An 8,568-nucleotide genomic window follows, 5' to 3' on the forward strand; every position below is an offset into this window, starting at 1 on the left:
TATCAACAAGTCAAGAATGATTGCTATCTGTTGCTTATTTGATGCAGTTATAATCATGGTATCAATGTAATAAGACAGTGTGATAGCTTATAGAAGATATACACAAGGGTCCTGCGAATTGTGTTATAATATAGGAGAATAATACATCCTTGAAGAAGGGCAGAAAAGATGTTGCTTACCCTGCTTACTGAAAGTAAATTGCTCCTTATGGAACTTACAGACTGGTCTATAGATAAAAACAGTTTTACAATCAGCATTTACATACCAGACACCAGGAGATGTGTTTGCTAATATGCTCAAGCAACTAAACCACATCTGATATAATACCTCATTGTGGGGACCTAAAAGCTCCACCTTGCATAGGTCCGAAAGGAAGTTACTGGGGGCGTGGCCTGGCTGCTTTGAAAGTCTGAAGAATACTTCCTCACAGCTGAGGAGTGCATGACCAGCACGTGACCATCCTTAAGATACACTCTCAGGGGGGAGTGGGGAGTTCCAGATGCCTTTATAAGCTTTGTAACACCTGCAATAAATGAGCCCCTGCTTGACTAGACTCCCCATTGCATCTGAGTGTCCCCGGGTAATGGGGGCAGCATGGGCTGGCGAATGCCATGGTTACTCATCCCCAATCCTCACCTCGCCAGGGGTTGCTGGTTCGAACCCCCAGCACCTCATCTTTAATTAAGTCAGCTCCTGATTAATTTAATAACGTTTAGTGGGGCTAGTGATGGGATTTAGGCTCTTGCACTAACACCATCAGGCCAGTATCCTATAGCCAACAAAATTATCTTTGAAAGCTGATAGAAAAATAAAGACAGGTAAAAAAATCTAACTGCCAATGACTAAATCTAAAATTCAATACAAGGTATTACTTCTGATCTTGTAGAAATAAAAAATATTATAAGAGAATACCACAATGATTGCTTATCATATTAGTTAATATTCTTGTATCTATGACAGAAAGAAAACCCAAGAGAAGAAAACTTATTTTTTGTTCATCATTTAAGGGAACACTGTCCCTCACAGGAGGAAAGGGTTGAGCAGTAGAAGCAGTGCTCAGATAGTAACAGCATGTGACCAGTCAGGAAGCAAAGGGGCCCAGAAATGGAGACGGGTTTTAAATCTCAAGAACAACTCCCAGAAAACACTTTCTAACTAAGCTCTTTGTCCACAAGTTTCCACAACTTCCCCATGAACACTATTGGCTAAAGCTTAAACACATGGGATGGTAGCGGGGACATTTTATATTCAAACCATAACATATGAAAAAACAGGACAACCTACTTTAAAATGGCATGTTACTAACAAATGCACAAACTACGTTTTAAAAGAATTTCATTGAAATTTTTTACATTTCATACAATAGGCCTTAACTCTACACCACTTCCTCCATCCATCCCCACACCCAGCAGACATTATGTTTTCTGTTATATGTGTCAACTCTTATTCAGTCAAGCCTTTTTACCCAGATGTCCTTTGGTGAAAATTCATTCAGTGGAGCCCAGTCAGCATTTTGTGAGATCATATGTAAAGCATAGTATCCCTCATCAGTAGTAATCAGTCTCCAGTAATTCCCAGGCTAGTGCTGGCCTGACACCCATTTCCCTTGCTCCATTGTGGGCCCTTGTCTGATTGAGTTGACATAGGTATTGTGCTCAGTGCCACCATTGCCACAAGTTCACATGTGCAAGCTTCCAGTGAAAGCCTCTGCTTCCCTGTGTTCATGAACCAGCCCTGGAGCTTACAAACATTCCGCCCCCTCTTCTGCAATGGTCTCTGAGTCATGAATGGGTAAGGTTTAATAGAGGGGTCCTATCCAGGGGTGCTCACTCTGCAGTCTATTTTCCTTTAAAATTTGGCTAGTTATGGCCTTATGATTGCAGTCCACTCTGTTATATAAGGAAGCTCCAGTGGTGAGAGTTGAGGAATGGACTAGTTTTCTCTCTACCCCCTGTTCCAACATGTTCCATAAGCCTTAGGTGTAGAGGTTCAGCTGTAGATATGTCAGCCATAGATACATCTTTCATACATGCATTCTCTCTATCTAACCAGTTGTGAGATTCTGCAGTAACCTCCATTTGATGCAAAAAGAAGCTTCTTTGATGAGCGGTGTACTGTATACTTGTCTGTAAATATAAGGACCCATATTTAGCATATGGCAAGAAATTTAGGTTGTCTAGAGTTATGACAGAAATAGGCTTTTCTCTGAAATCTATGCATGTGTATTTGATTCTGTTTACAGGTCACCCATGAGTTAACTCCCACTGAGAGGGCTTTAAATTCAGTTGGATAGCTGTTGATTAATCCCCAGATAACAGTGCACCTGCTTCACCAAAAGAGGTAGTTTGCTATGCCAGTCATTATGGTTATTAGGTGTGAGGGCTGTGTTGGACCACTGATTGATTTTCTTCCTTAGCAGCTGGCATAGTATCCTCTAGAACTATGCGAGGTAAACTTCAGGTATAAGGCTTGTAGGTCAGTCCCTGTTCCATTGCTCCAAGTCCTGTGTTTGAAGTATGCCCTGTCTTCAGCAGTAGGGTCTGGCAATAGCTTATTTTACTTTGGGATCTCCTGAACTACTCAGACCATCACTGAAGGGAGGTCTTTCCTGTCTGGCACTGTGTTCCTTGCCATATAGCACACAGGTATACATATGCACTAATGTTCAGACACTATGTGCATTTCTCAGGGGGTTACAGAGGCAAGACATTTCACTCTGGCTTCTCTAGGCTCCCAAGACCATTTGTCTCCACTCTCCCCCCACATCCTCCCTCAGTCCTCCCTCCCCATCCAAGCACTCCCTGTTATCCCCATCCTCCCCCCAATAAAACCCACCTCCTGCCATCACTCTTCTCCTGAGTTCCCTCCTCCCCCACTGTGGCCCCCTGAATGTTCCTTCTTCCTCCCTTTCTAGCTGAACTCCCACTTTCCCCAACTCCTGGTAACGTCTGTTCCCTACTGTTGCCCTGTTTCCAGTTCTTTCTTTTCCTTGATCTTTGTGTTTGCTTTCCTTTCTCTTGGCTCCTGGTGTGACATCAGAATATATATTCACATATAATGGATTGGTGCTATGATTGGCAAATGAAGTACAACGTATGTCACTTCCTTTTCTGAGTTTGTGCTACTTCACTTAGTGTAGCAATCTCTAGCTCAATCCATTTACGTGAAAAATTCATAATTTCATGTTTTCTTACTGCTGAGCAGAACTCCCTTGTGTAAGTGTACCACATCTTCATTATTCATTAGTTCACTGAGGAACACTTAAGTCCTTTCCATTTCTTAGCTATTGTGAAGAGAGTAGCGACAAACATGCACGTATATGTAGCTCTACAGTACAATGAGTTCTTTGTGTATATGTCAATGAATGCTATAACAGGATTATACGGTAGATTCATTTTTAGGTTTTATGAAATCTTCACACTGCATTCCATAGTGGTTGCATGAGTTTGCATTCCTACCATCAGTGAATGGGCAGTCCCCTTTCTCCACATCCTCTCCAGCATTTGGTGTCTTTTGTTCTCTTGATCTTAGCCAGTCGGACTGTGGTGAGGTGGAATCTTAAAGTGGTTTTTGTCTGCATTTCTCTCTAATTACTAAGGATGTTGAGCAATTTTTAAGGTGCTTCTTAGCCATTTTTGTTTCTTCTTTTGAGAACTCTCTGTTGAGGTCTATAGCCCATCTTTTTATTGGGTCATTTGTGTTCTTATTTCTTTGTTTTTTGAGTTTTTTTTTATATTCTGTACAATCCTCTGTCAGATGTGTAGCTGATAATGATTTTCTCCCACTCAATGGGTTTCCTCTTCACTTCATTAGTTGTTTCTTTTGCTGTACAGAAGCTTTTTAGCTTAATGAGGTCCCACTTATTGATTGTTTACCTTAATGCTTGAACATTTGATGTCTGCACCTGAATCTTAGAGGGTGCCACCATGTTTCTTCTAGCAGTTTCACAGTTTCAGGTTTATTGTTAAATTTGTTTTATTATATTTTATTGCACTTCATACAGAATATCTCAAATAATGTGAATCATCTTTATAGCCCTGTCCCCACCAGCACCCTCCCATAGCTCCCCCCCCATTTAGAGCCCATCTGCCTTGGGTGTTAAGGCCCACTTTGTCAAGTCACTGTCCCCAGACATTCCCCAGTGAAAGTCAGTCCACTTGAGGTCTAGTCAGATCCCTCTCATCTATCTATCCAAACACCTATCCTGTCTTTTTTTTTTAACAAAGCATAGGGAGTGGACACCCCCCACCACCACCATTTACAGCTGTTCTGTAAAGTCCGCAATCAAATACAGATCCTGTGACTTCCCGAAAGCTACAGAAAATGGTGAGAGGTGCCTTCTGGCATTCTCAGCTTAAATATCCTTGGCCCCTCCCCAACATGCAGCTAAGGTCGACTGACTGGGTGTGAGGGGTAACTGATTCCCCCCTTAACTCCTTGGTGGATGTGGAAAGGAGGTGTGACTATAGCAGGCTTGCCTGAACAGTGGTCAGAGGACACTACCAGTCAACACTCCACCCCTTTCTCCGGCTCTTACATTCTTTCCACCAACTTTTTCCACAAAAGTCCCTGAACCTTGGTGGGGGTGGTAGTGTGGGATGATATTCCTCCCATTGTGGCAAAGCACTGAACTTTCGTGTCTCTGCATCATCAGTTTTCCATGGGCTGTTGGCCCATTTCAGTAGGATAACATCTACACTACGTGGAGGCGGGATCCAAGCACTTTCAGGCAGTATGCTGAGTTCTGAGTCCCTCAGCCAGAGCTAGTTTCAGGTTTTATATTGAGGTCTTTCACTATTTGGATTTCCTTTTTGTTCAGGGTGAAAGATATAGGTCCAATCTCATTCTTCTATAGGTTGAGATCTAGTTTTGCCAGCACCACCTTTTGGACATGCTGTCTTTTCTCCATTGTGTGTTCTTGGAAACTTTGTCAGCTATCAGGTGACTGAGATTGTACGTACACAAGTTTGAGTCTTTTGTTGTGTTCCATTCATCTACTTGTCTAGTTTTCTGCCAGTACCATGCTTTTTTATGTCTATAGCACGGTCATATAATCTGAAATCTGGTATGGTGATCCACCCAGTTTTGTTCTTTTTGTTGAAGTTTGCTTTGGCTATATGGGGTCTTTTGTGATTCCATATGAATTTTAAGATGATTTTTTTAATCTGTGAAGAATATTGTGGGTATTTTGATTGGCATTTCATTGACTCTATAGATTGCTTTTTATAAGATGGTCATTGTCACCATATTAATTCTACCAATCCATGAACATGGTAGGCCTTTTCATCTCATAGTGTCTTCCTCTATCTCTTTCTTTTAAGATTTAAAATTTTAATTGTGGAGATCTTTAATGTCTTTGCTTAGGTTATTCATAATTATTTTATATTTTTTGAGGTTCTTGTGAATATGAGGCCTGCCTTGGATGATTTTTCTGTGGGTGTGTTATTGGTATATAGAAAGGTTTCTCATATTTGTAAGTTGATTTTGTAACTGGCCACTTTACTGAAAATATTAACAATGTCTAACATTTTTCCTGTTGAATTTTTGGGCTCTCTTATGTATAACTTCATATTATCTGGGAATAGTGATAACCTTTCCTTTTGCAATTTGTACTCCTTTAATTTCCTTCTTTTATTTCATTGCTCTTACAAGAGTTATAAGTATTATATTGAAAAGTAGTGGAGATAGTGGACAGTACTGTTTCTTGATTTTAGTGGGAATGCTTCTACTTTTTCACCATTTAGAATTATGTTGGCTGTGGGTTTATTGCATGTAGCTTTAATTATGTTCAGGTATGTTCCCTGCAGAACAATTCCTTCTAGGACTTTTAACATGAATGCATATTAGATTTTGTCAAAGGCCTTTTCTGTCTCTATTGAGATGACTATGTGATTTTTTGTCTTTAAGTCCAAATATATGTTTTATCACATTTGCTGTCTTGTGTGTATTGAACTATCCCTGTATCTCTGGAATGAAGCAGACTTTATTGGAGTGGTTGATCTTTTGATGTGTGTCTGTATACAGTTTGCAATAGTTTGTTGATTATCTTTGCATCTATGTTCTAAGGATATGGGTCTATAGTTTTCTTTTTTCTTGTGCCTTTACCTGATTTTGTTATTAGAGTGATTCTGGCTTCAGAGAAGGAGTTTGCCAGTTCTCCCTCTGTTTCTATCTTTTTGAATAATTTGAGCAATATTGGTTTTAGATTTTCTTTGAATGTCTAGTAGAATTCTGATGTGACTCCATCTGGGCCTGGAATTTTTTTCGTTGGGAAGTTTAGTATTGCGGTCTCAACTTCCTTATTTGTTATGCATCTGTTTAAGTTGTTGATCTCTTTTTGGTTTATATTTGGGGGTGCCCATGGTTTTAGAAATTCATCCACTTCTTTTATATTTTGAATTTAATGGAGTGTAGATTGTTAAAGTATTCCCTTATAATATTCTGTTTTTTGTGTTGTTGTTGTTTGTTTGTTAATTCCTTTTTGTTGTTTTTTTTTTCTGTTGTGATATTTCTTTTCTTGAATCTGATTTTGTTAATTTGGACTTTCTCTTTCTTTCTTTTGATTAACTAGGCTAAGAGTCTGTCTAACGTTTCAAATAACCAGCCCTTAGATTCATTGATTGTTTTGGCATTGTTTTCTTTCTTCCTATTTCATTATTTTATGCTCTGATTTTCATTATTTATTCTCACCTACTAGGTTTGGGTTTGGTATGTTCTTGCCTTTCCAGAGTCTGGAGTTGTACTGTTAAGTCACTTACATGTGCTTTTTCTGATTTTTTAACATAAGCGCTAAGAGCTATAAACTTCCCTCTTAGAACTGCTTTTAAAGTGTCCCAGAGGATTTTTTCATGTTGTATTATTGTTTTCATTTAGTACCAGGAATATTTTATTTCTTTCTTAGTTTCTTCTTTGATCCATTCATCATTCAGGAGAGTGTTGTTTAATCCCCATGAATTCATTGAGTTACTAGAACTTCTTTGCTGTTTATTATAAGCCTTATTGCACTGTGATCTGATAGAATTCACAGATTTATTTCAAATTTTTATATTTTTTGAGATTTGTTTTGGTCAATATTAAAAAAACTTGCATGGGCTGCTGAGTAGAAAGTGAATTTTTTGGTGCTTGGCTGGAATATTATGTAGATGCCTGTAAGTCCATTTCATGAACAACGTCATTTAATTCAGGTGTCTCTTTGTTTATTCTTTGTCCACTTGACCTGTCTATTGAAGATAATATGGTGTTGAAATCACCTACAATTTCTGAGTTGGGGTTAATATGCCTTTGTAGTCCTGAAGTAATTTTTATAAAATTTAGTGCACCAAAATCTTCTGCATATATTTTAATGATTGTAATATCTTCTTGGACAATTGTTTCTTTGATTAGAATGAAGTGACCATCTTTATCTCTTCTGACTAGTTTTAATTTGATGTGTACTTTGTCAGATATTAAAATTGTAATACCTGATTGCTTCTTAGAGTCATTTCCTTGGATAATTTTTTTTCATTCTTTCACACTAAAGTAGTGTCTATCCTTGAAGATGAGAGGAGTTTCTTAGAAACAACAAAAAGAAGCATTTTCTTTCTTGATCCATTCCATCACTTGTGTCATTTTACAGGGGGAGTTGCAGCTATTGTTATTTAGTGTTATTATTGAAATATATCTATTGGATAATGTCATTTTAACTTCTTTGTGGCTGTATTTTGTGTTTACATTATTATATCTTTCTTTGCTTTCTTTTTGTAACTGCTTGGGTGTATTCATTCCTATCTTCGGTCCTTTGTATTGTTTTTAGTATTTTTTCTGTATGGGTGGATTGGTAGACATGAATTGAAAGAATTAATACCATGGAAAATTTTCCATTCCCCTTCGACTATGGTAGATAGTTTTGCTGGATAAAGTACTTGGGGTTGGCATCCATGGTCATTTAAGACTGGGAATACTTTGGTCCAGGCTTTCTGGGTTTAAAAATTTGGAATGCTTTACAAATTTTCGTGTGTGTCATCCTTGCACATGGTAATCTTCTCTCTATCATTCTAATTTTAGTATATACGCTGCCAAAGGGAGGATAAGAAATTATATGTTTCTTTCTGAGAATTTCAAACACATACACAATGATGAGATAAAAAATTTCCCCATTTACTCCCTCCAGCCACCTTACTACCAATTTCATGCCTTTTTTTTTTTTTCATTTCTAATAATCCAGTAAGTTCAGTTAGTGCTGCCCACGTGTGTCTGTTTGTGGGGTCATCCACTGCAGCATGGGAAAGCTATCAGTGGCACATCCTCCAAAAATGATTCATCTTCCCCAGAAATTATCAACTGTCAGAAGCTCCTCATTATGGGCTGGAGCCTAGAGTTCTTCTACTCCATCTATGTTAGAATTTTGGGTGATTTGATCTTGTGCAGGTCTTGGGCAGGTGTTCTGGTTTGTTCTTCATTGCTGCGACAAAACACTCTGACCACTACCAACTTGGGGAGGAAAAGGTTTATTTAGCTTACAACTCCTAGGTTGCAGTTCATCAGGGAGCCCAAGGTAGGAACTCAGGGCAGGAACCTGGAAGCAGGAAC

At 38.7% G+C, this 8,568-nt stretch overlaps 1 pseudogene; it reads right to left on the reverse strand.

Annotated features, from left to right (window-relative positions):
• Positions 1–7,963: 7,963 nt before the first annotated feature.
• On the reverse strand, positions 7,964–8,063 carry LOC115067258 (annotated as a pseudogene).
• Positions 8,064–8,568: the final 505 nt, after the last annotated feature.

This window comes from Nannospalax galili, unplaced genomic scaffold (genome assembly GCF_000622305.1).
Source record: "Nannospalax galili isolate Female #2095 unplaced genomic scaffold, S.galili_v1.0 scaffold745, whole genome shotgun sequence".
NCBI classification, from domain to species: Eukaryota; Metazoa; Chordata; class Mammalia; order Rodentia; family Spalacidae; genus Nannospalax; species Nannospalax galili.